The sequence below is a fragment of the Equus asinus genome, chromosome 22 (genome assembly GCF_041296235.1).
Source record: "Equus asinus isolate D_3611 breed Donkey chromosome 22, EquAss-T2T_v2, whole genome shotgun sequence".
NCBI classification, from domain to species: domain Eukaryota; kingdom Metazoa; phylum Chordata; class Mammalia; order Perissodactyla; family Equidae; genus Equus; species Equus asinus.
Genome location: NC_091811.1, coordinates 67,216,336 through 67,243,767, shown reverse-complemented (window position 1 = coordinate 67,243,767; position 27,432 = coordinate 67,216,336). Strand labels below are relative to the sequence as shown.

Sequence of the window (27,432 nt, the reverse complement as noted above, 5' to 3'; positions counted from 1 at the left end):
GCCCTCTGGCTTCCAGTTTTGTTCAGCCAGTGAGAGGCACCAACAGGAGATCAAAAGGTTGGAGAAGGAAGCAGCCAGGGCATTGCTTCCTGGCTCTTCCAGCTGTCCAGTGATTTTGGCAGTGGCTGCGGCTGCTATGACTACAATTCTTTCCACAGCTCCAGCTCTCTTCTCCTTCTCTCTTTTGGCCTAGAGGGTAGTGGGATCCCACAGTTGGTTGTCATTGGCTGCCCCACCATTCTTTGTTGATTCTCTTAAACTTCCCCCACCTAGACAAGAGTTTCTTCAAAAATTTCATATAATTTCAATAATTTTCATTTAAACACTTTGACTATGCCTTCTGACTGATATGTCATGTTAAAGAGTTTCATTTTTATTCTAAGTATATCGAGAAACCTTTGAAATGTTTTAAGCATTTGGGGAGTACTGTGGGAGAAAAGTCATAATTAGATTTGAATTTCAAAAATATAACTCTGTCTATGGTTTGGGAAATAGATTGGAAAAAGATGAGAGTACATATGGGTAGATCAGTTAAGAGATTATTGTAATCGTCCAGATGAGAAACAATAGTGACTTGGACTATAGTGTTGGTAAAGGAGAAAATGGAGGATTCAAGAGATGTTTGAATGTGAAATCAATAGAACCTAAAGATGGAATCCAAATGGAGAGAGGGAGGAAGGTGAGAAATTGAAATGTCAAAGTAACTCCTTAGTTTTTGGGTTTTGATGAGGGTACACAATAAGAAATTCAGCATTGGAAGACCAGATTTCTAGGATAATGCTCATGATTTTGACTTAGGGTGGGTTCATTTTGAGCTGTCTTTAAAATATGTAAGTAGATATATAAATGCACAAGCCTAATAACTCAGAGGTCTAGACTTGAGATTTTCATTTGAGAGTTGTCTCTATATAAGTGTTAATTAACCTTGTGAATTATGACCCCTGGGAATGAGAAGTGCTCAATGTCCCAGATAAAAATCTTTTGGAGACTCTTTAGGGATCCTAAAAATGAAGACAAATGAACAAATATGTGAAGTGAACCTGCCAGTTGGTTTTTCATTGCCCAGATCAGATGCAAATATCTTAATACAAACATTAAAAATTTAAAATAGTAAAAAGAGCTATCTTTTATTAAGTACATATTATCTCATTTTTCATTACCGAAGTTTGATGCAAATCATTTTAATGCCTTGTGAAAGGATGCATGCTAAGTGAAAAGAGTGATGTACCTTATGTTCTCAAAAAGCGTTTTTTTTTCACCCTGAAATCCTAGGACTTTATATGGCATGCATTTAAGTGAAGTTGCCATGGTAACGAACTGCAGAGAATTGCTGTTATTATTTGTGCTATTTCATGTCCTAGCAATATGGCCTAGGTTCCTATCCATCTCACCCATATCCAATTTGAAAAACAACTTCTTCTTCATCCAAAGCCCATTTTCAGCAATTGCCAGAGACATTTTCCTGGCTTCTTATTTCTACAGCCTCTGAGAATATTTGCTGGGTCTGATCATGCTGTAAGATCTCGTCTTTATCCATCTTACAATTAAAATAGCTACATCTGAACATGTAGAAGAAAAACATCCAGTTTTGTAAACGTAAGCAAACAGGGCTACCTTTCGGCACAACAAGGGACATTATTTTAGTTACAAATGGGCATGCATGCACACACACATGCATCCATGTACCGGAACATGTCATAAAACAGCGCTTACTTTGCCATTTGCAATCCATTCTCAAGTTTTCTATTCTATCCTGCTTGGGTTTTTAATATGCTGATTGAGGTCCCTCAACTCGGTTCATAATCCACTCCTGGGCTACAACCTCCAGGTTTGAAAACATCCTCTAAATCCTGGTTCCTCCCCCAATTTCATAGTTCTCTGTTTTCCCATTAATGCATCCTTGGACTGCACAATGACCCAGTGGTTGTCATTGGCCTTTGATGACCTTTGACCCAGAGTCCCGAGGTGGAAGGAGGAGGAAGACTGACAGGTGAGGCTAGCAGCTCTGTGAGGACAGCTCCGGGTGCATGTGTCTAGGCACCTGTGTCTCTGTCACAGTCCCAGGGATCTCCTCATTTTGTCTGCTCTAAGGAGCTTAATGGTTTTGTTTGTTTTATCACACAGGCACATTTAGAGAAATTCTTGCCTGGGCTTAATGACGAGAGAAGATGTGCTTCTGCTGAGCAATTGGTATTGACTGAAGGACATTGCGAGGACGACCATGTCTCCGTTTTCTTGTCGGCTGCCAGAAACCTTCAGGCGAAACCCAAGTGTCCATTCTCTTCATGTCTAGACCCAAGGTCCCTTCTTATCCTTATTTTTCCTTCATCCCTATCTATATGCTATTCTGTAATTTGTATACCTTTGAAGACCGCCTTCTGGGACATCCCTGGATATGAAGGAAGAAGGAGCAGAAAGAACAATGGGTAGCCGTGCAATGAGGTGGTTAAGTGCACGAGTCCTGGAATCAGGCGGCTGAGTTAATCCTGACTCTCTCTCGCTCACAGAACCTGAGGGGCCCATAACTCAACCTCTGCCTGTGCTGGTTTCCCCGTCCATTAAATAAAGGGAATAAGAGCATCTTCCTCAGGGGCTTGTCGTGAGGCTTACAAGATGATGCTGAGAAGTACTGAGCAGAGTTTGTCATGTGTGGTAAGTGCTCAATTAGTTTAGCTATCGTTGTAAAAACAGAGAGATTTGAGTTTGTATGTGACTGTTTCCAGATACACACGCACATGCACACATCTCGCTGGTAGGCAGGATGCAGTATGAAGAAACATTAATAGCTCTTTATTGATCTGAAGCTAGTGGGATGAATGAAGGGGGAAATGGTGTTTTCATGACGTCCTGGTGCCTTCAGAAGGTTCACATGAAATTTTGGCTGTCTACTTGGGCTGCCATAACAGAAAACCATAGGCTGGGTGACTTAAACAACAGAAATGAATTTTCTCACAGTTTCGAAGGTTAGAAGTCCAAGTTCAAGGTGCCGGCAAGTTCCGTTCTTCCTGCCCCGGAGGCCACTCTCTTGGTGTGTCCTCACAGGGCCTCTTCTCTGTGTGAGTAGAGAAAGGGAGATCTCTGGAGTCTCTGTCTCTTCTTATAAGGACATAAGTCCTATTGGATCAGGACCCAACTCTTATGACCTCCTTTAGCCCTAGTCACCTCCTTGAAGGCCCTGTCTCCAAATATAGTCTCATATGTGTTAGGACCTCAGCGTAGGAATTTGAGGGGCTGCAATTTGGTCTATAACAGTAGTCGTTGGTAGAAAGGAGTACAGGATCTGTCAAGGAGAGAGGAAAAATAAATAAACAAACAACTAGAGAATGAGATTTTTCCAGCCGGGAAAGGGGAGGAGAAGGGAGAGGAAAAGGAGTCACCGGGGGGAGGCCCTTGTCTACAGAACAAACAGCTCAGAGAAAACAGGGCTGCTGCTGACACCGCCGCTGGAAAAGCCCCGGCTGTCTGTGTTTGCGAATCAGAGCTTCAGAGAATATGCACCAGGTGGGGGTGTTTCACGACAAGAGCGTGTGCCCAGGCTTACGGAACTGCTGCTGCTCCGGCCAGAACTGCCAGGGGGTCCGCTGCGCCGTGGCCCCGCTTGCCTCAGGCCCACCAAGTGTTCAGGACAGCCTCCAACAGCCTCTCACCGCCTTGTCATCTTCTCTTGACCACTCAGCGTCAGCAAGGGCATTTTTTCAAATTTCGTTTGCAAAACTCTCTAAGCAATGTCTTTTAGACGAAATTACCCTAGAGAAGAGGTGGTGGCTTGGAGCTGACACCTTGCCAGCTGTTATGAACCGGGGGAAGGGCATGTGAGTGTGTGCACAAGTGACAGGGCTTGAAAATCAGTCTGGTTTTCTTATAAGAAAACCCTCAAATCAGTCCCCTTTACCTTAAAGGAGTTAACATGAAAGCTGATATGAAAACCCTGTGTTCAAATATTCTTATGGTCAAACCCCAGCTGAAACGAAGATGCACTGGGATTAAGATGGGACAATGACCAAAGCTTTGTTTACAGAAACACCACACAGCAATTTAGCTTCTTAACTTATTAATCAATTTAGATTCTTTCCATCTTTACTAACAATAAAAGACATAGAGAAGATGAAGATGGAGAGGACAGAGGAGGAACAGGAGATGGTGAAGGAGGAAGGAGGGGGGCTGGAGGAGGAGGAGGAGGGTCATGGGGAGGAGGGGGGAGGGGGAGAGAGGATGGGGGAGGGCGGTCAAAGGGGCTGTGCGTAAGAATCAGGCGGCCTCTGACTTCTCCGTCCTCCCGTGGCCCTCGGACTTGTGGTCTTTGGATGGAAGCGTGAATTTTGACACGTTTGGAGTCTCGGCTTCTTGCTCTGCGTACTTACAGGCTACTTCGCATCAGTGGTTTTGAAAGCTTTGCTGTTGTTTATTTTTATAGTTGTTCTTTTGTTCTCCCCCCCTTTTTTTTTTTTTGCAATGAGATTCGCTTTACTAAATAAAAGCTTACAGATGCCCAGTAAGGAATTCAGACAAAAGCAGAGGCCCTGGGCACGCAGAAGGGCTGCAGAGCTCACCGCCTCCGTTAGGCAGCCACTGCTCCAAGGGCCCAGAGGCCTGGCGGGAATCAGGATGCTAGCGTCCCTGCCCTCCCCAGCTGGACGCCCCAGCCCCGTTACCGTCCCTCACTAACCCACGCTACGACAGGAGGTCTCCCTCGGACGCTGTCACAGAGCCACGCAGTCAGTGTGCTTTATGGTGACTTCTGCATAAGTGTCATTCTGTGGGCGCCTCTAGGAGTGAGATCCCTTCAAGAGGAACCAGCCCCCTCCATACCGCATCTTACTCTCAAAGAAGCAGCAAGATTACGGTCAATTTCAAATGTTTCCAAAAACTTTAATGAATTAATATCCATATCCTAGATGTACGATGCCCCCAACCTGGAAGATGGTCTGTGTCATCAGACTCAAGGGCAAGACTCAGTCACAGCGCAGGGTTGGTCTGCTCCCCTCCGACTCTCCCTGCCGCAGCAATGCCTGACTTCCCGCCATGTACGAGTCCCACACTGCAGATCAGGGCGCTGAGATTATTGCTGGAACAGTCGTGGGGACCATCCCACCACCACCATCATGCGTCTGCCCAGCCTCTGCAAAGCCTCATCTGAATTCAGCACGCTGCACAGCGGAGCCCGCCTGAGAATCCCGTCACTCAAACTTCAGTCCAGCAGCCAAACCATTTAACCCGGTGGCATCAAACGGTTCAGAAAATGGACTAAATTTAGAACATCCAAGTAAGCATGGAAGTTGTTTCCTGTCTGTATGGTTCCAAAGAGCTATTCTGGACACTGCAGCATTAAACAAAGCAGTGTACCTGACAAGCAGCAAGGGCCTGAGTGAATCGGGTTTGGGAAGGGAACAAGGCTCTGATGAGCCTGGAGCTGTCACTCATGGGCGAGCGACAGAGCCAGACTGCGTCCGTCAACACACATTTTGGGAATGACTTCAGGACTCCCCACATTTGGGATCCCCTCGGTCACAGACTCTCAGAAATGGTCTACTGTGGCCACTTTTCTTTTTTAAGCATGTTAGATTAAAACCTTGTTCTCCAGCAATTTGTTCCCAGCCCAAGCTATTTCCAAGTAGAAAGCAATTATGTGAAATGTACCATCCGGTGACAGAAACAGAGCGAACATTTGATGCCTTTAAGCAATCATGCCTGCATTCTCTTTCGTTGGCCTAAAGCAGCTCACTGACTCCAAGTACGTGTCTCCTTCAGCTGCAACGTCGGGCAGCTACAAATGTGGGGAAAGAACGTCTCGCGGTGAATCCCAAGGTTTCAGAAAAGCTCACAGAAAGAGTGTGGTCCCCACGACGAGGCTGCATCAGTACATCAAGGCTCTTGGCTTCAGGCGGGAATTTTATCATCTTGGTGGAGTAAATATTCTTTTTTAAATCTCATGCTGATCCAAAGTTTTGATTAGCAGTTATCTAAGTCTTTGATTAATTAAAAAAATGATGAAACAGGGGCCGGCCCAGTGGCCGAGTGGTTATAGTTCTGCACACTCTGCTTTGGTAGCCTGGGTTTGCGGGTTCAGGTCCTGGCTGTTGACCTCCATTCCTCAGCCATGCTGTGGAGGCATCCACATACAAAACGGAGGAAGATTGGCATGAATATTAGCTCAGGGCTAATCTTCATCAAGCAAAAAAAAAGAAGAAGATTGGCAACTGATGTTAGCTCAGGGAGAATCTTCCTCACCAAAAAAACGAAAAAAAAGAGTTAAAACAATTTTTTTCATACCAAATGCAGTTTGGTAGATTATAGCTTTCCAAACATGGGACCCAAGAGAGGACAATAAGAAGAGGAGTCCTTGAGGGTGAAAATATTGGAAACTACTGAGAAATTATTCCAAGAGAGAAATTAAGTAAAATGTAGCCACAAAACTATTTATCCAGGCCTGCCTGTGATGATAGAAGTTTAAAGCAACACGAAAGACCCATACGGGAAGATCTGTTAATAAATTATGATCCACCCACATAGCACAAATCCTAAGCCATCATTCAAAGATGCTGCAGACGGGAATTTGTTGAAATGGGGAAAATGTTCATAATGTATTACTAAGTGAAAAGCAGCAGGTTACGAAACAGCTTAATGCTGAGGATAAACCTAAAAAGGGGTTGTCTACAGATGGTAGGACCGTGTGTATTTTGTAATTTTCATTTGATTATCTGCAATTTCTAACTTTTCTGTGTGCTTTTATAATAAGGAAAAAGCTAAAGTGAAATCTATAAAACTAAATGTCAAGGCCAGCAGAGGAAGGAAAATCATGATGCTAAACAACAGATAGATTTAGGGTCATCCCAAGTGCAATAAAATAGAATAAAAGGTTGTTGAAATAAAAATAAAGTGAGTTTGAGAAAATCCAAACGTGAATCTGCCTCTGTGTCTGGAAGCTCCTCCCGCGGCCCGCCCCCCACACCCCTGCCTGCAGGGAGCTCTCTCTTACTGCCTAGCTCTGCTTTTGAAAAATCCTTTTGCACTAATTTCAGAATCACGTTAAACATTTTATTACACCTTTTTAAAAATGGCCACATTTAATTTTGTACTAATCTTAGCCTTTTTTATTCTAGGTTTTTTTCCCCCTTATTCTCCAACTAGTTCGAACACCCTTTGTGTGAAGGCGGCATCCTTGTGTTCTGCTTTTCCTGCAGCCTCTTCCTGCCTGAGTCCCGCCCTGAGATGCCACATCCCCAGTGCGGCGCCCTGTGTGCAGGAGGCGTTCCACACACGCCGGGCCCAGCGTCTGCGCGACCTTTTCCTGTCCTGTCAGACTGTGAATTTCTTGTGGGATGGGTCACGTCCTGCTCCTCTTCGCACCTGCCTTAGTGCCTTACCATAACTCCCGCACACAGCAAGAGCTCGGGAAATATTGGTGAACAAAGCAAGTGACCAAATTACGAGGACTGACCCCGCTTGTTGTAGGTCGACTAGACAATTCTAAGCCATTTCTGTCTCCCTTTAGCTCAGAAGTTCTCAGAGGGGGGCCAGTTTTGTTCCCCAAGGACATTTGGCCATGTCTGGAGACTTTTTTGAATGTCATGACTGGCGGAGGGAAGTCGTTACTGGCATCTGGTGGGTAGAGACCAGGGATGATGCTAAACATCCTACATGCAGAGGACAGACTCCCACAACAGAGAGCTGTCCAGCCCAACATGTCACCGGAGCCAAGGCTGAGAAACCCCGCTTTCGCTGTAAATGTACCTCTAAAAGCCATCCGCCCACCGCGCTCATTTTCTTCCCTCCTCTTTGACTGCCCATTCTTAGCTTTTAGAGAAGGTGTCTCCAAGATTAGACTAGAAATCTGCAAGCCCACCTGGCCCAGCTTTGTCATCTCTGTACTGGTGGATAAGACCTGTCCCACCTACCTGTCAGGGTTATCGTGAGTGTAGAAGAAATCTTCAAATGCTTTCAGAAACAGACAGAGCACGTTAATCAGCCCTGCTAAGATACTACAGAGGGGAAATGAGATACTCAGTAAAACATGAATATCACTCCCTCACCAATAAACATATTTATTTCCTATTCTGAGTCATCCAATAAGCATTTATTAAGCACTACCCATATAGAATAAAAACTGCTACTAGGTTTGTGATAAAAAGAAACCATGCGGGGCTGGCCCCATGGCCGAGTGGTTAAGTTCGCGTGCTCTGCTGCAGGCGGTCCAGTGTTTCATTGGTTCAAATCCTGGGCGCGGACATGGCACTGCTCATCAGACCATGCTGAGGCAGCATCCCACATGCCACAACTAGAAGGACCCACAACGAAGAATATACAACTATGTACCGGGGGGCTTTGGGGAGAAAAAAGGAAAAAAATAAAATCTTTAATAAAAAAAAAAAACCATGCAATTTCATAACATGAAGGTAAAATTGTAATCATTTCTAGGCTCTAGGCAACTAGAAATATTTTTGCTAAGCTGGAAAATGCTTTCCTTATTTCTCTAAATGGGCACAAAGTAGGGTTGCAGAAAGTGTGGCTGAGTTAAGCCCAGAACTCACTACTATGTCCATGTAATTAGACAATGATCTTTTCTTTTCTTTTTGCTGAGGAAGATTAGCCCTCAGTTAACATCTGTGCCAATCTTCCTCCACTTTATATGTGGGTCGCTGCCACAGCATGGCTGATGAATGGTGTAGGTCCATGCTTGGGATCCAAACCCACAAACCCAGGCCACCAAAGTGGAGTGCATCGAAGTTAACCACTACACCGCGGGGCCGGCCCCCAAGACAGAGATCGCATTTGTTGAAGATTTTGCTGAAGTCTTATTTATATGACCTCTGCCTCCTCTGGTTTGGCTGCTGATATCAAAAGCTCTTGAATTCCTAGATCACTTGTGTTGAGAGCTCACTTTCAAGGAACTGCCCAAGAAAACATTGGAGTCTTCCGAAGGAAGGGGGTTCTCAGGACTTAAGAATTCGGATCTTAAACAGAACAGAACAATGTCAAAAGGCACGAGCAATTGTTTTAAAAGAAACTGGGTCTATGGACTCTGATCTGGCTCCGGCGCAGGGCTCTGCCAGGATGGTGTACGGTGCGCACGGCTGTGCGTGGAGGACCCTCACGCCCCCGATCCTGGGACTGTGGCAACTCAATCTGTGCACACACGTAAGAGACCTGTTGCATTTTCCAATTTTTTCCTAAACTTATGGCCGAGGGGTTTTGCGAATTGGTCCCTGTGAGAATATGAGCCCATTGGAGAGCTCTGGAGGAAGAACGGTGTTTTAAAAAGTCTATGAGAAAACAAAATGCCAGACACACTTATGACAGTTTTGAGTCAACAGCGTAGCTGTGTGAATTGATAGCTTTGTCATCTGTTTAACAGATATTCATAGAATGACTTTTACATAAATAAAGCAAGGGTAAGGTGTTGTGTTAAAGGCAAAGAAGTAAAGAAGAGCTTGGAATCTATCCAGAAACATACACGCAAGAAAATATGTCGTCCGAGATACGTCATCAGGCAAGGAATGAGGTGCGTCACAGAGAGAGCAGCAAATTCAATAATTTCCATAGGTGGGAAGGTATCATGAGATCGAGAGTGACAGCAAAGAGGGATGAAGGACTCGGACATGGCCTTGAGTGAGAGGTACTGGTCAGGGGAAAAGGAAAACATTTTGGAGAGGAGCGCTAATGAGAGAAAAGCTGTGGAGGCAGAAATTCATTGACGCGTTCACAGTAAGCATCATTAAAGTCATTTTCATGTCCAAGATGCTCTGCTAACTTCCACGGATACAAAATTGAATTCACCAGGCACTGTACCCTTACAGACCACGTGGTCTAGTTCAAGGGCACAATTACAAACGCCAGCACTATAATCTCAGTAGCAATCTCCAAAGTGAGGGGCAAACCCTCCAAAGAGTGTGCAAGATGATCTGTTGGGGTACAGGAGAAAACAGATCTTCTAATTATATTTACTCTTAATGTAATTATTTAATTTGCAAATATATGTAAAAAGTGTACTACTATGGTAGTGTTTACATAATTTATAAATAACTATACATATAGTAGGGATGGGTGCTCAAAGATATTTGCTGATAATAGTGCAAGATCAAAACCTGGCAGAGCCCTGCTGTGAGGCCACACCTGTTGCACTGGAAGGGCAAGCAATCCCCCGGGAACCCAAAGCTCTGAGGTTGCACAATGTCCACAGGGTGGAGGAGGGTGAGGACGGAGGAGGGAGAGCAGGGAGATCGGCCGGGGAGGGGCAGATCTGGGGCTGCAGACGGGAGCTCCCGAGCAGTCCGCTCTCACAGGCGCGGACGGATGTTATAGAGGAGCTGAGGGGCTGAATTAGGCCGAGCAAGGGCACATTCTCACCTGCGGAAGCGTAATGCCCCATGCAAAAACTACGGAAATTCTAGCCAGAGAAGAACTCGTCTATAAAAAGGCCAAAGTTGTCTGTTCTTTGCAAGTTTTCTGACTCTAAACTAGGTATAAAAATCTCACCTTTTACAGTAAGTTGAACATTCATAGTTCATACCCTTTGCAAGCTTATATCCGCAAACTAATATTTTCTACTCAAGAAGACTTCCATTAAGAAGCCACGTAAGGCTGAAATCTTCTAGCCTGTTCCTTCCCAATTAGCCATGCTCTGAATGAAGACATCGCCAAGGTTAATCACCCTTGCTGTCTATCAGTGCCTCATTTCCTCTCCAGAACGAAGGCTATAGACACGTCAATCCTCGTTCCTCATACTCAGCTTACGCCATCTCCAGTGGAATGTCAAGTTCCCCAGACCTCTGGTTTAGCCCTCACGTGTATGCAGATGGAACTCAGTTTACAAAGCATTGCATCCAAGCCCAGAGGAAACACTGCTACACACCTCCATTTCGTTACCATGGAATATTTTGTTACCATGGAACATGCTGTAAGTGAACCCTGGAGATAGAGAGATAGCACATAGCTGGAGATGACATTGTGAGGCACGGCGTCGCCCTGTTAGAGTCCCTGTCCTAATGTACTCGTGGGTGTTGGCACACAGAAGAAATCAGCATCACCTGTGGCTGCTGGTTCGCATGGCTGGCTGCTAATGTATTAAATCCATTATATTAATGTCCTTTAATTCAAACCAGAACCTGCAAACTTCATAAGCACAATTAGAATCCAGACTATCACCAAGGAGAAGGTTGTTTCACCTGCTACTATACTGTGAAATCCTATCAGCTGCTAGTGATGAGAAGAAATTCCTATTCTGAGAGCTTTAGGCTACTAATTAGCTGTGGCCTCAGTACGCAAAATGTTAACAGGCAGAGAGGAAACTCCAAATTATTCTAGAAGGAACCCTTGAATTTTCATAGCCTACCATGAAAAGAAAATATTTCCCAAGAAAAATGAAGTATTAATAAATCCTTGGTCATCCTTCTAACACAGATAAAAGTTTTCCACAGAGAAGTCCCAGAGTTCTAAGATCTTTCTCTATCACACCCCCCACGGAAGAGCACTCTGGAACAGAAGTGGTTCCGACGGACTAATTCCATTTCTCAATGTCAAACCGGAGTGAGCTAGTAAGACCGCACTGGGGAAGGTGGAAAACAGGACGGAGTTCGGAGCGGGATTAGAGACAGCTCCAATTGTTTGTGTAAAATGAAACTCTACAGGTAGAAAAAAAAATTACGGTAAGGGGGGTTATTTAATCCAAAATTAAAGAAAATGATCCATCATCCTTCAAGTTTAGCTAATTAGCATCTTCTGGATAGGAAAGGTACATACTTAATTTTTTTAAATAAGAAAAATATATAAATCTCTGAATGCTTTTACTATACTGCCCCAGTGATAAAATTTCAAAAGAGCCATTTATATTTTCTCTCAACTCAAATATTACTCTTGCTTCGTTTATCATCTGTCTGAAATTTCTTGAATGCCTTTCTCCAAGTGAAAACATAGGAATTCATTAGTGTGTCTCAAAGACAGCTGGACCACCCTATCATCTACTGGGGGACACAAAAGTTGCATTTAATCAAATGTAACCTCATCTGGAAAAGTTCTGCGCTCTGCATTAGAGCACATAGTCAAGAACAGGCTAGAATTTGGCAACTTTCCTTCATGGAACTCTGACACTGTCATTTCCTTTTTCTTTATAGCCTCAAAACAGTTTCTTAGACTTAGGGATGCCCATCTAGGTTTGGGGCTTCAATTATCTAGGCTAGTTGTACAGTTACTAGCTATTTAGGAAGATTACATTATTCAGTTGAACATATAACAGTGTCATCATTTACAGGTACCAGGATGGATGGATAGACAAATTGATGGATGGGCACAAAGACAGATGAGTGAATCCTGTGAGAAGCACGATAGTTTGTGTACTTACCAACAAATGAAGACCCGTAAACTCATTGTGGACATGCCAATGACAGTGATTGCTAATCATGTGTATTCAGCAACATATAAACTCTCAGCCTTTACTTTCTCTTATTCAGATAAAATTTAATCCCCACTTTAAATGAAACATATGTGAAACATAGAGCGGTTTAAATTTTCCAGAAATATATCCCCCAAACACTACAGCATGGGTGATTTTATTATAACTAGTTCATATTTTTTTATTGTTCTATCATTAGTGAATGGAAATGTCCGTCAAGCATGGGTTGAGAAAAAACGTCTAACCCCGGCTATGAATAGTAAATGTGCACTGTCCATGGAATCTATGAGCTGGAAATATCTGTAAAGATAATCTTATCTAAAGTCCCACCCAATGCAGAAATTCCCAGTAAAACATCCAGGACAGATGCTCACCCTGTCTGCCTAAACCTACCAGCGGCCAGAAATGCCTTGGAAGGCAGCTCCTTCACTGTGGAAGTCTGTTTTCTCAAAGCTCCTTCTTTCTGCTGGGATGTGCATTCTTGTAACTTCTTGGTTGCCTATCCATCTACTAGATCTGTGAGACTGTTTTTTAAGGGACCCAGGCTCACATCTAGTGACTGCCATTTTCTTTCAAGGGATCTCCACCAATTTGATATGAGGACAACAAGATGGGAGAGTGAAAGAAAATCCTGGATGTAAAAGTTATCATCCAAAAACATTTGAAAGTCTTAGAAGGCGTGTTGCTTCTAACACTGCGACATTTAACAGGGTTAAGTGCAAGGCTGAGCACAATTCAATAAACCGATTGCCTAAGAAACAATAAAGGAGAGTTGACTTAGCGGAAACATATGTAAGAAACTGCCTCTCTTTCCATTCAGACTTCAAACACTGAGGCTGCACTTAATTAAAAATAACTAGGGAGAAACTACGTGTGAGTCAGTAGTGTGACATGGCCAAAAACACTGAACAATCTTAGCTTGACATTAATAGAAACATAATTTTTGTGAAGAAGGGAAGTAAGATTATCCCTTTTTTTAATCTTGGTCAAAACACATCCTTGAACTCTGCCCTAGGGGTCTTTGGGCAAACTGAATGTGTCCACAAGAGAGCCATCAGGGTGGCGAAGGATCTGGAAAGCATGTGGGATGTGAAAAGGGAACGGCGATGGTTCAGCTGGAGAAGGCAGACTGCAGACCGTGTTGTGGAAGGAGAGTGGCCTCAGGAGCAGAGAGCCGGGGACATAGATGGAAACGTCAGCGAGTCACAGTTCAGCCCACTGCAAAGAAAGGCCTTCCTAACACGGAAGCTGCACGGAGACTGCAGGGCTGTTTCACTGGCACGAGGAGTCTCCCAATGACAGCAGTGCGCGGGCACCAGCAGATGTACTTGTGATGGAAACGTGGCTGAAGGAAAGCAAGCACTGGAAACAGAATCAAGTGTTTATTGAAGGCCTCCGCCTTGCCAGCTGCTGGGCATCCAGCCTTCACCAGACAAGACAAGTGCTTACTCACGGCTTATCATCTAATTGGAAGGGAGTTGCATTAGACAGTCTTTAAATTTCCTTTTGGTCCTGAGAGTCTATGATACCATTAGTCTAATACGCTCTATTATACATGATATTACACAGAACTGGGAAGATTTTTCAAACGTGACTTTATAAATATTTCGGGGGAGAAAAGCTTTTTGTAACATTTGCTCCTTGATTCAACATTTACTGAGCACCCATTATGTGCTGGGTACTGAGGTGCCACACGAGGAACAGCATCCCATACAGGAGGCCACATCTGTAATTGTAACCACCCTCTAAAGCCTGTCTCCTCCAGCGCTTTGGCCAGCTGGGAGTCACACCACCATTGCATGCGACGACCATATACTCTATCTCCCAAAGCAGGACATTTTTGAAAGTAAAAGGGTGCTATTAATAATTGCACCAAGATAAGAGTCCAGACAAACCAGGACACCTGGTCACCCTGTTCACAAGGCTCTGGAGCAAAGGGAAGCCCAGGCCTTCTGAGAACAATAAATCCTCTTGGAAGTTGAGTATGTAGACTGAACATCCACTGGTTTCTCAACCCAGCACCTCCTCCACTCCTGGAAAGTGCTCCTCCCCACTCTGTCCCTTTCAGAAATGTGATTCTTAATCACTTGATTCATCCACAGTTGGGCAGCAGACCCAATCAGGGTCTGTCCCAGAGATACTTTTAGAACTGGTCCTCCCTGGCAGTAAGACCTACAGGATATAAGCTTGGGTGTTGTCTACATCCAGAGAATGAAGTCAACTCCCAGAGCAGTTGAGAGAGACCCCAGCAGGTTGCCTCCCTAGCTCCAGTCTCTCTGCTGCTCCCTTCTGCATCCAGTGTTTCCTGTGACTTGCTTGCATGACCTTTTATTTACGATAGATATACCAATATTCTTCTAATATTTCTCCCTTTTTACTTTAGCTAGTTTGAGTTGGCTTTATGGTACTTTTAATCCAAATTGCACTGACTAATCCGACATGCAAAGCAATAGTTTAAGTAGAAAGATGGCTCCCTAAAAGCTTGTCCTTCGCCCCTCACCTGTAGATTTGGCCCTCCCTGTTCTAGTTCCCAGGACAGAAGGTATTTAAGCAATTCTGAGGCTTGGCATCAATTCACCTTTACTCTTCACTCACCCCCAACCTTGAGCATATGTTTGAAAAATGTACTCTCACCTGGCCTCTGAGACCCTCCCCATCTTTACCACCAACTGGTATTGCTGGGCATCTTTTTTGGCTCCTGTTCCTGAGTCTCTGTTCTGGTAACTTGTACCTATCACAGGTCTGTCTCAGGTCAGGGTCCTTGCAGTGATTTTATCCATTTTCCTCCCTAGAGACTAACCCCTTCAGCTGCGGACGTGGACCCGTTACCTGCAACGGATGCTTCTTAGTCCTTGCTGGTCTTGCCCTCTCTGTAGCATTAACACTGCTGTCTGTGTATTCTTTCTTGAATTTGTCTTTTCTTTTGACTCCTAGGACCTCAGTTTCTTCCCATTCTTGTCTCACTGTTCTAAGCACTCCTCAACGTTTTCTCAAATCATCTCTAGCTTTGTCTGTTGCGAAAGTGTTAGAGATCGTGGAGGATCCATCTACTCGCTCTTCTCTTCTGTTCTTCCTACACAATTTAGTTAAATCTCATGGTATCAATGACCACCAAAGGCTGATGACTCTCTATTGTATTTTTCCAGGCCAGGTCTTTCTTGAGCTCCTGATTCATAAATTCAGCTGTCTGTTGGACATCTTCTACGGAGTGACCCATTAAGTGCATCAAACTCAAAGCATCCAAAACTGAACTCATCTTTTCCATTAAATTGTACCATTTCTGATATTCTCATTTTCTTCAAATAGCATTACTATCCACTCTAGTACCTAAAACAGAAACCCAGGAGACCATCCTAGCTCCTTCCACTTGCTGGCTCTACATTTTAGAAGTCACTACGCCCTATTAACACCTCCTAATAACTCTTCGTTTTTTTTTGTTTTTTTTTTTGGTGAGGAAGATTGTCCCTGAGCTAACATCTGTGCCAATCTTCCTCTATTTTGTATGTAGGATGCTGCCACAGCATGGCTTGATGATCAATGTGTAGGTCCGCACCCAGGATCTGAACCCGTGAAACTCGGGCCACTGAAGCAGAGCGTATGAACTTAACCACTACGTCACCAGGCCTTCCTCTCCTCCTAGTAATTCTTGAAGCTGTCCCTACCCACCAGTTCTCACTTCCAACGCCTTAGTTAAGGTCTGTTTCTTTTCTTTCTTTAACTGTTGCAATGGCATCTTAAATGGTTTTCCTTCATCCAGTCCTCACTCCTTCAAATAACCTTCTTTCCTGCTGCCATGATAGTATTTCCAAAATACTCTCAAATTCAGAATTCTCTGGTGACTCTCCATTGTCTACAGAACAATGTGCAGTCTCCTCAGTAAGGCACGTGAAGTCCCTCTGGATCTGGCCTAGCCACACCCCCTAGACTCTTCTTCCCACACCTCATCACTTGTATATGGACGGCCAGCCACATGGAACCGGCGGTCTTTTTCTTAATGGGTGCTCCCTATTCTCCTTCCATGCAGGTTGTAAAATTCCTTGCAGCTCTGCCCTGTTCTTTTGGAATGTTGACTCTGAGTTTGTTGCCCCTTGAAATCCATGTTGTAAGAAACTCGTCACATGAAGAAGTCACATGTCAGCGCTGCGGTCCCAGCAGAGCCCAGCCCAGGTACCAAACATTAATGAAGAATTCTCCAGATGACTCTGGCCCCAGATGTCTGAGTGACCCCAGCTGTCTGAGTGACCCCAGCCCTCCCCGTGGAGACCCCAGACATCATATGGCAGAGCAAACCCTCACTGCTGTGCCTGTCTGAGTTCTGACCCACACAGGCATGAACATAAGAACATGACTGTTGGTTGCATCACTGTTTGGGATGGTTTATTGCACAGCAATAGATGACTGAAACCTTGAGCTACCCGGCACACTCAGTTCTAGGCTGCTTCTCTCCTTCTTCCATGGTTTGCCCCTCGGGTACAGTCCTCCCCGCAGTGCTTGTGATGGTCGCCTTCATGAAGAGTGTGGTTTACTCTTCCTTCTGCTCCAGCACCTTGCACACAGAAGACTTGCACTGAATGTCCTTGAAGTGGTCCCTGAGCCTCTTTCTAGCTGGTTACTCTTGACTGTGTCATAGGTACCCAGCGGCACCTTCGCCTACTCCATCTTGTGTTCTCAATTGCTGACGGTGGCCCATAGAACCATCTTTGACGCTCAAGGTAAGTCCTTCAGCAACCACAGCTCCAGGAGTTCACCAGACCCTTGCCTACTGCAGAAGTCAGACTAGTTTCAATTCAGCTTCTCCCTAGTGAGCTCTAAGCAGTTATGCAAGGCTTGGCAGGGATCCTAAGAAACGCCATGGATCCATGGAAAAGTGGGAGAGAAAGAAAGTCGTCTCTGAGTACCAACTGTGTGTCAGGATCTATGCCACAAGATCTCCATAGATTTTCTGACCTCATCCTCTCAGCAACTCTGAAATACACAATTCAATTTTCATTGTATGGATGACGAAGCTGAGGGTCAGTGAAGTTTAGTAATCTATGTAGGGCCACTCAGCTGGCAGAATGATCAACCCAAGCCAAATCTCCAAAGCTGACATCCGTCCCACATGCCAGACCTTCTGGGAGACTCTCCTGTCCAGAGAAGCACTTGCCCTGTGAGAGGGCTGATGGATAAAATTTCACAAGTCAAATTTTATTTTGATGACTTTAACCACAAAGGAGACTTATCCTCTGGTAAAATGCTAAATATCTAAAAACAACGTAATAAGTATAATCCATCAATAATGCTTCAGGATGCATGTGTTTACTCAAGGGCAGGTCTGACTGGGAAGGGGGCTCAGGGAAGGGAGAGGAAGGAAGCAAGAACACACAGAGGCCTGAGGGAGCGGAAGGAGTGGTCTCAAGGTGCAGTGGAGGGAAACTGCAGGAGGGAAGGCCTGGAGTCTAAGACAAAAGGCCTTTCCCCGGAGACTTGGGTGGGGCCACGTCCTGGGAAGAGTCAGAGGGTCTGGCACATCCCTTTGCAGAAGACAGACAGGAAGCGGAGAACTTCTACTTCTAAGCAGAGGAGTTTAAAACTTTGTTAAACCAAAGACTACAAAAAAAGAAAAAATCCCCAAATGAAAGTTGAAATGAAAGCTTACATTCTAGTGGCAGGATTCTATTTTTCAATTTTCATTAATGTTAATTTTTACTATTCTTTTTACTTACACATAAATTGATTTTTTATTTTCATGGTTGGCAAAAGACTCACGCACAGCAAAGTTGGGATCAGGATCAATTTCTATTTCTTTTTCATTAGATCAATATCTTTTAGTGAAAGACAATTGATTAATATGTTAGAAAAAAAATAAGACTCTTTCACCCAAGAATCAGTGACTTACATCTGAGTCAAAGAATTACCAAAGGCCAGTCTCTGTTCTTCCTGCTGAGCAAGTCCTGGGATCTTGGGTCAAGCTGCCACTTTGATGCCATTAGAAAAATCGAGTAAGTGCATTTTGGCAATCTATAGTGTCCTAGCATTCACTCCCTGCATGCTTATAAGTAACCCATATATATGTGCATGAGGGACTAGAAAACAAAATCGCAGTTTGAAATCTGGTTTCCTAAGCAAGAAGCTCAGAGATTGCTGAATAAGACCTGCTTATACAAAATTAGCGGATTTTCCTCCAAGCGGGGACGCATTCCTCTCTCTCTGTCTCCGAGTTGAAGTTATAGTTATGCCAATGCCCCCACTGGGGCTTGTTCTACCATTGAGTGAAGACGTCATCTATTTTAAGAAACACACACACACACATTAAACTTAGATTTCCACAAAATCCCTTTAAATACTATATGAAATATAGAGAGAGCCAAGACTCCAATGCTGAGCCATCCAGGAGCCATCCCAGCTTCCAGGACTCAGTTCTGCTCTTTGCTCCATTCCCCAAACAACTATGGGAATCCTACGGTGACTTGGTCCAAGGAGCGAGAACTCTCTCTCATGCACTTTGTTCTGCATCATTCTCTCACTCAACAAAGATAGACGAAGCTTCTTTCAGGTGGCAGGGACTTTACCAGACTCTGGAAATGGCCAGATAGGTTAGATAAACGGGTGCCCCACTCTTATGAAGCTTACATTCTAGTGAGGGAGCCAGACAGTAATAGAAGCGAGCAATTGACCTAAGGGTACAGTCACGGATTGTGATCATCGCCATGAAGAACACAGGCAGAGTAACAGGATGCAGTGATTGCGGAGGGGAGGGTGTCGATTTTAGATGCCAATGACTGGGAAATGCATCTCTGGGAGGACAACAACTGAACTGAGCCTGATGGAGAAGAGAACGCCAACCACATGAAGAGCCAGAGCGGAGCATTGTGACCTGGGACTGTCCAGGGCAGAGGCCCTGAGGCAGACACACCACGGCAGGCTTTAGAAACTGTTAGAAGGAAGGAGATGAAGTGAAGACTTCAAAATACACAATGCAAAAACTTGACAAAAGTAAAAGGAGAAATAGACAAATCCACAAATCATAATCAGAGATTTTAACACATAGCGACTTACCATAAAACTTAGCAGTGTAAAATAGCAAGCATGTCTTCTATTGCAGTTCCTGTAAGGCAGGTGTTCTGGCACCTTAGCTGGGTGGTTCTACTGCACAGCTCTCGTGAGGCCGCCGTCAAGATGGCAGCTGGGGCTACATCATCTGAAGGCTAGAGTGGGGTGGGAGGACCCACTTTCACTCTTGTGGCCTCAACTCCTCACTGGCTGTGAGCAAGAGGCCTCAGCTTCTCCCCACATGGACTTCTTCACAGGGCTTCTCAAGTGTCTTCTGGACATGCAGCTGGTCTCCGAGAGTGAAGAATCTAAAAGAGAGAGGAAGCCACGATGCCATTTCCACCTAGCCTCAGAAGTCACACACCGTCACTTCCACCATATTCTATTCATTAGAAGTGAGTCACTAAGTCTAGCCCACACTCAACAGGAGGGAAAGAAGGACTATCAAAGAATTTTTGGCCATTTTTTTAAAATGGAACACGCTAATTTAAATACATGATTGTGAGACACCCAAGTGGTAAGACCAAGTTATTGTTAGTGCTGTCGAATGGGTTCCAACTCCTCGTGACCCCGTGGACAGCAGAGTGGAACCCTGCCTGGCCTCTTTGCACCATCCTCTCGCCTTCTGGCACTGTATCAGACAGTGCTCTGCTGCTATTCACAGGGCTCTCATGGCCAAAGTTTTCACAAGTGGGTATCCAAGTCCTTCTTCCTAGTCTGTCTTAGTCTGGAAGCTCACTGAAACCTGTCCACCATGGGTGACCCTGCTGAAATGCCAGTGGCCTAGCTTCCAGCATCACACCTGGGAAATGGACCCAGGTGGCAGCAAGGAGAGCGCCGGATCTTAACCACTGACCCCCAGGGCTGGCTTTTACCAAGTGAGCAGGGAGAAATACTAGTCTAAAGAGAGAGGAAAGAGCACTGGCTGGAGACACAAATGTGAAAGTGACTAACAGAAGTAGTGTTACTGATTGGGGCGCTGGACAAAATCATCCAGGGAGGGAGCACAGCACAGGAAGGAAGAAGGCAAGAAGCGAGCTCTGGGCCCTTCTCACTTCAGAGGTCAGTGGAGGAGGAAGAGGCAGCGAGGGAGAGAGCAGAGTAAGCAGCGAGGTAAGAGGACACCAGAAACGTGGGGTGTCGTGGAGCAGAGGAGGTGCTTCAACAATAATGATAGTTGGTACAACGAGAGTAGTGACTGATGGCATTTACGGAACACTTTCTATTGTCCTGGGCATTGTTCTAAGTACTTCATATACATTAACCTTTAGTCTTTTTTTTTTTTTTTTTTTTTGCTGAGGAAGATTCACCCTAAGCTAACATTCACTGCCAATCTTCCTCTTTTTGTATGTGAGCTGCTGCCACAGCATGGCCACTGAATGACGACTGGTGTAGGTCCATGCCCGGGAACCAAACCCAGGCTGCTGAAGCACAGTGCACCGAACTTAACCACTAGGCCACCAGGGCTGGCCCTAACCTTTAGTCTTAATAATAGAGGGTAGACACGCTGTGATTCCCTATTTGTAGTTAGAAAAACTGAGACTCAAAGATGTTAATTTTTCCGGAGTCTTACAGATCATTAAGTGGGAAGCTGAGAGAATGAAGTGGTTGCTGCATTAAACAAACCCTGATTCAGTGCAACTCTGCCTATTCAGCGCCCACACCCGGGCGGCCGGACCCAGCACCTGTACCCGGCCAGACTCAGTGCCTGCACTCGGGTGGCTAAAAGATTTTAGATCTTCTCTGTCTTTATCTTACTCAACCTAACAGTTAAGGAGATCTCTATTTGGTGCAGGCACTGTTCCAGGCACTGAAGATATAGTGATGAATGAAATAGTTAAGAAATATCCGCCCTTCAGAGCTGACCTTCCAGTGAGAGAGGCAGATCACAAGATAAATAAATAAAATATATAACACAGAAAACAGTTGTTGGTGCTAAAGTGAAAGATAAAGCTTGGAAAGGAGAAAGGAAGTGGTGGGGGCAGGGCTGGGGACAATTTAGACAGGCTGGTCAGGAGAGGCCTCAACAGAAAAGCAACATTTCTGCAAGACCCTTAAGAGAGGGTTGCACCATGCAGATGTCTGGGGAAAAGCTTTTCAGGCAGAGAGAAAGATAACTGAAAAGGCCCTGAGGCAGGAATGTGCCTGGCATGGGAAAGGATGGCAAGGAGGCAGGAGTGCTCCAAGTGGAGGAAGCTTGAAGGCTATCAGGAGAGAGCAGAAATGGAGCGGGTCCGAACAGGGAGGGTCTTGGAGATAGAGCGTGAACTTTAACTTTTATTCTGAGTGAGATGGAAGGATATTGAAAAGTTTTGAGCAGGGATTTGCAAGACCTGACTTGGGTTTTAAATGGATCGCTCTGGCTGCTATGTTAACAATAGGCTATATGGAAGCAAGAACAGGAACAGAGGCCAAAAATAACAAACAAAAACCCCAAAAAGTAGAGACGAGTTAGGAAGCTATTGCAATAATCCAGGCAATAAATGATGATGGCTTGGCCAGACTGCTAACAGTGGAGGTGATAAGAAGTGGTCAGACACTGGAAATATTTTGAAAGTGGAGCCAACAGGTTTTGCTGATGAATTAGATGTGGGATGCGAGCGATAAAAGGAAGTCAAGGATGACTTCAAGGTTTTTGGTCTGAGACACTTGAAGAATGTAGGTGTCATTCACTGAGACGAGGAAGACTAAAGAAGAAGCAAGTTTTAGGGGGAGCAGATGAAGAATTCAGTTTTGGACTTATTGGGTTTGAAGTGCTTATTAAACATCCCCATGGAGAAGCTGAATAGGCACGTGGACACAGACATGAATCTGGAGTTCAGGGAGTAAGACCGGGTAAGATGTGAAATTGAAAGTCATCAGAGCACGTGGATGGGATTCAAAACCATGAGACTGGATGAGACGACCAGCAGAATGAGTACAGAAAGAAAAGAGACAAGGTTACACACTGGTGCCTCGTCCACTCCAATATCTAAGGCAAACGAAGAAGAACCGGAAGAGGGGTCTGATAGGAGCTGCCAGAGAAGTAGGTGGAAACCAGGCAAGTGTGAAGTCCTGGTTTCCAGGTGAAGCGAGTGTTCCAAGGAGAAGAGCCATCATGTGCTGCTGATGGGTCAAACACCAGCGTTGACCTTGGGTCTAACAACGTAGAGGTCATTGGTTGATCTCATTAAGAAGAGTTTTCTTGGAGTGGATCAAGAGATGCCTTGGTAGGGTAAAAGCCTGACTGGAGTGGAGTCAAGAGAGAATGAGAGGAGTGAAACTGGAGACATCAGGCATAGCTACTCTTGGAAAGAAATTGGATAAAAAAGAGAGAAAAGAAATGGAGTGGTAACTGGAGGAAAAGTGGGCCCCAGAGAAGTTTTTGTTGTTACCGTGTTGCTGTTGTTTTCCACAGAAGAAGTGATGCATATTTGTAGGCTGCTGGGAATAACCTAGGAGAGAGGGAAACATTGATGATGCAAGAGGACAGGGCAGAATTGCTGGGACAGTCAATGAGTAGGTCAGAGAAGATGGGATGCAGCTCACAAATGGAAGGGTTGACCTTGGAGGACCATGGATACCTGAGTTAACAGGACAGCAGGCTGGACACAGGTACAAGTATTGGGTCGATTCAGCCGTGTGCACCTGTGGATGTTCTCTTCAGACTGTTTCAGCTTTATGTAAAACTAGACAGTAAGGTAGGAGCCAAGGTCATCTATAGAGTGAGAATAGGAAGGTGCTGCAGGTCTGAGGCGAGAAGAGAAAGTATACAATACTCAGGAGGCTGGGAGTTAGATAAACTACAGAAATGCATGCAACCCTGGGCAACATTAGGGACCCGTAAACTAGGGCAATGCATGCAACCCTGAGCAGCACTAAGGACCCACCAGGAGTGCGTGATCACAAATTTAAAGCGCAGTCAATCAGTATCATTGTGCATTTTTCTCCAAACCCTTTCAGCTGCACCAGTACAGGTGCAGAACAGACCTCAGAGCAGTTCCGGCGGAGGAATGGGGAAAGAAGCCAAACTGGGATGACTCGAAGAGGAAATAGGAGGTGAGGAAGTAGAGATCCTGGATTTAGACAACTCCTTCCAGAAGTCGTACTGTAAAAGACGACTCAGAAATGACACAGTATTTCGCGGGGAGTGTGGGGTTGGGAAATGTAAGTTCTTTTTTAAAGGTGGAGACACTAGAGAATGTTTGTTCCCTACCGAATGGACCAAGGAGAGAAGAAGAAATTGAGGACGCAGCGGAGAGAGGGGCCATGGAAGGGTAAAGTCCTTAAGAAGGTGGCAGGATGTGGGCACAGAGCAAGTGCAGGAGCTGACCTCTGATGGGCAGAGGGGAGCAGATTCAGAGAGCAGGTTGGTGGGAAGATCAGGTTCTCCACTCTGAGGGCCTCCACTTTCTTCATGATAATAAGATGAGGTCAGTAGCAGAGCAGAGAGCAGGTGCGGGCACTTGGAGGCGGCGAAGGTGTGAAATAACGATCTTGAAGAATGGATGAGTGCACAGCCTATAGAAGCACCGCAGGAGTCCTGGCCATGGTCGAGTGCCCGTTTGAGGTCTTTATCCAGAATTTAAAGTTACAGTAGTTAATGTAAAATGAAAGTTAAAGGAGTCAGTCTGGTTCTTGCTTTCCTTCAGCAAGTAGCTCCTGAGGAGGTGCAGGGCTGGGTTCACCAGGGAAACCTACAAGTCGGCAGAGCTTTGTCCATGAAAAATGTCCTATCTCTAGAACCAAGGGATGGTGGGGGCAAGGAGAACCAGAGGGTGACACTGTGTGTCCTTCTGACTGCTGATCCCTTTAGATGAGTTTCTATTTTAAGAGACTGGATGTCAATAGTGCTTAATTTAATCAGCTTCTTGCAGGTTGAAAGGAAATTGGAAATCTTGGTGAGTACTGAGACAAGCTTTCATTAGAAGCTCAGACTAATGGGCTACGGGTGTTGTAGGGCAAAGGAGGATGGCTTATCTATTTATTCCAGAGGACTGTCGTGACCCTACGGGACAAAGTCTTTGGCTTGGAACTTGTTTATCAGGATATGCTAGTTGCTTATCTCAGGGTCTCCTTTAGCTCCAGCTACCATTTCTAGCACTGGCCTGCAGAATCATCCCTGAGATCAGTACTGACCTTAATGCAAGGAGATTTCAGGAGCTCTAGTTTAGAACTCAATGGACCCTAACCTTCTTACTCTGGCATATAAGGCCTTTTATAATATGGCTTCAGCCTACTTTTCCTGGTTCATTTCCCACCACTCCAGGCTGCTTATAGATGCCCGAGGATTCACACTTCCAAGCAATTCCCCCTTCCTGCCTAGAATATCCTCCATGGCCTTGTCCACCTGGCGAGCAGTTCCCTCAGGGCGCCTCAGGTATCATCTCTTCAGGCTTTCTCTGTGTCCCTTCATCCTTAGCTTCCCCATCAGCACTTATCATCTGGCTCGACAAGCACTTCCCACATCGTGCTGTGAGTCACGTCCGTGCATAGCACCATGTTCCTGGAGGGCGTGTCCATTCTCTCTCTGGGCCCAGCACTTCGCCCAACGCCTTACGTATGAGGAGCACTTTGTTTAACAAACAACAGCATCAGATCCAACTTGTAGAGAGAAAAACAACACTTCTGGAAACAGAACTCCTGCCTTTTTCCTGAGATCAAGCCCTAAACTTGTTCAAGCTCTGCAGCCCTTAGGGAGCAGGAACGGTGCGGGCTTCTGGTCAGAGAGCCCCAGACTTCACTCAGCTCCACCACTTGGCAACCAGCCACCTCTTTGTGCCTCGGTTCCCTCATATGTTGAGTGATGAAAATAAGAGAATCCACTCCTTAGAGTTACTATAAAAATTAGACGCGACAGTGCACACCGTGTGCTGAGCTTGAGGTTTTCAGTGCTTGGCACATAATGGGAATAAATGTTGGTTATCATAACCATTATCATGAGCTCTAATTATCTAGAAGCTAGATTCTTGCTGATTTGTCTATGCCTGAACACTTGTCTTGAAATCTTTATTTTATTTGCTCATTGAATGTATTTCTGCTTTGCAGTCCCCTCCCTCTCGCCCCACATCTTCCAGACCACCACTGCCCCCCGAGATGTCTTGTCTTCCAAGGGTAGGACCCAGGCACCCGGTTAGCCCACCTCTAAACATTGCCTCCTGAGGTCCCCGTTACCACGCTCCACCTCCGGGCCACTGAGGCACTGTCAGCTCTGGCGGGGTCCCCTCCTGACCCCGGCTTCTTCCTGGGCTTCTGTCCCTAGCTGTCAGTCCACAAGTCCCTGCCTTCCTTCCCTCCGCTGTTACTCTGCCTCCATCCCCAGTACCTGCCCCACCCCAGCTTTTCCAGCCCCCTCTGGGTCTGCACTGAAGGGTCAAGATTAACCCCCCTCCATGTCTGGCCACAGTGGATGTTTTATATTTGCTGTGCACACTTTTGCTGAACAGTAAAGATCAGTCCTATGGCTGCACACGGAAGAGTGTGTGGCCCAGTTAAGTTCTCTCCCTGCGAGGGTCCCCAGATTTCCTTCTGCAGAACCCAACAGGGCTTCAGTTTACCAGATGCTGGCAGCTTTGACCAAATCACACATATCAGAGTACTCCACCATTTGATAGTTTCCACCAAAGCTGTCTCAACCATTTCCTCCCGGCCGGAGCTCTGAAGAGAAAGCATTCCCACTGCCATGGATGGTGGTTACACAGGCTGTGCCTTTGGCTTTTTATTCAAATAAATTTCCCGACTGGAAACTTCAGGCCAAGGCAATATTTTGACTGGAACTCTCCATTCCAACTACCAAATAATCAAGCAACTAGTAGGTTTGTAGCAGATGTAAATATGTGGAAATAATGAGAATCCCATATTCTAAAGCTTTCGTGAGCCTCACAGTTAGAAATGAACTTGGCCAAGCTGTTTAACCTGAGTCTCCATCAATTGAAATGACAAATTTAGGAGCGAGAGAAAGGGAGAAAGAGAGACAGTCAGAGACAGAGAGAGACAGAGCAAAAGCTGAAACTGATCACTCCGGGATAAACAAATTACCCTTAAAACAGAGCTACGTGAGTCGACTCAGCAGGGCACTTACTTCCACGTCATCAAATGAGTTAACAATTTTATCTACAAGGCTAGCTTGCATTAATTTTTACTCTCATAGAATATTACTACATTGTGTGAATTTGTATGGACTTATAAGAAATCAACTTATACATAGTAATAATGTTCTATTTACATAATTATATTTTATAAAGGAAGACACGGAATAAAATCCTTTTAGTACCAAGGGTACAATTCCTGCAAAACCAAAAGGAAGCAGTTCCTTTTATTTATTTCCTAAGTAGAGAACTCCTAACGGTAACAAATTATTCCGCTCGTCCTGTTAGTGGTTAGGTAGCCTGATATGGGAGAAGAGGTGAGGGTTGGGGGGAGAAAGATCACTGTGTACAACATTTTGAGTGATGGTTCATTCAACAATCAGGATTGCTTTCCTCCACGTTAAAAAAGCAGCAGAGATGAAAGGGACAGAAGAATCCCCCTTTGCAAGAGGTGCCATCAGGACAATCTGGAGGAGGTGGAGGGAGGAAGAACTCAGTGCTTCCAGGGCTTGGCCGACAGCCTCCGTGGGGATGGGAGGAAAGATGCGCTCCGCAGCTGCATTCCAGCAACCCACTCCAGAGTGAAGCCCTATTCCCAAGTGCCTGTTACTAAATATAGCCCTGCCTCTCAGACTGACAGGAGAGCTCCCGCTGGGTGCAAGCACCAGGAGCGGAATCTTCACTTCGCACACTCCTAATATGGTAAGCCCTGCAGACTGTGGGCCTGTGAGCAGGAGGGGGACCAGGCGGAGCTCCACGCCTCCGTGAGGTTAACCCCTTGGCAGAAGGCAGAATGGAAGAGAGACTGACCACTGGTGGCTGCAGATGCTCTGGTTACTAACAGCCACAAGTCAAGTCAACGTGATCTGGAAGCCAGGATCAGGTCGTCCTTCCAAACAGCAGTGTCTGCAGACAGTAAACTTCGGATCAAAGCAGCAGGGCAAAATG

General features: G+C 45.3%; 1 long non-coding RNA gene across 1 annotated transcript; it reads right to left on the bottom strand.

Moving 5' to 3' along the window:
- Nucleotides 1-1,067: 1,067 nt before the first annotated feature.
- Nucleotides 1,068-27,428, bottom strand: LOC123280026 (uncharacterized). Its single transcript, XR_011497168.1, has 3 exons — nt 27,295-27,428; nt 19,424-19,725; nt 1,068-3,280 (listed from the first exon to the last, which is right to left on the bottom strand). It is a non-coding gene; the product is annotated as an uncharacterized lncRNA (long non-coding RNA).
- Between the last annotated feature and the right edge of the window lie 4 nt (nt 27,429-27,432).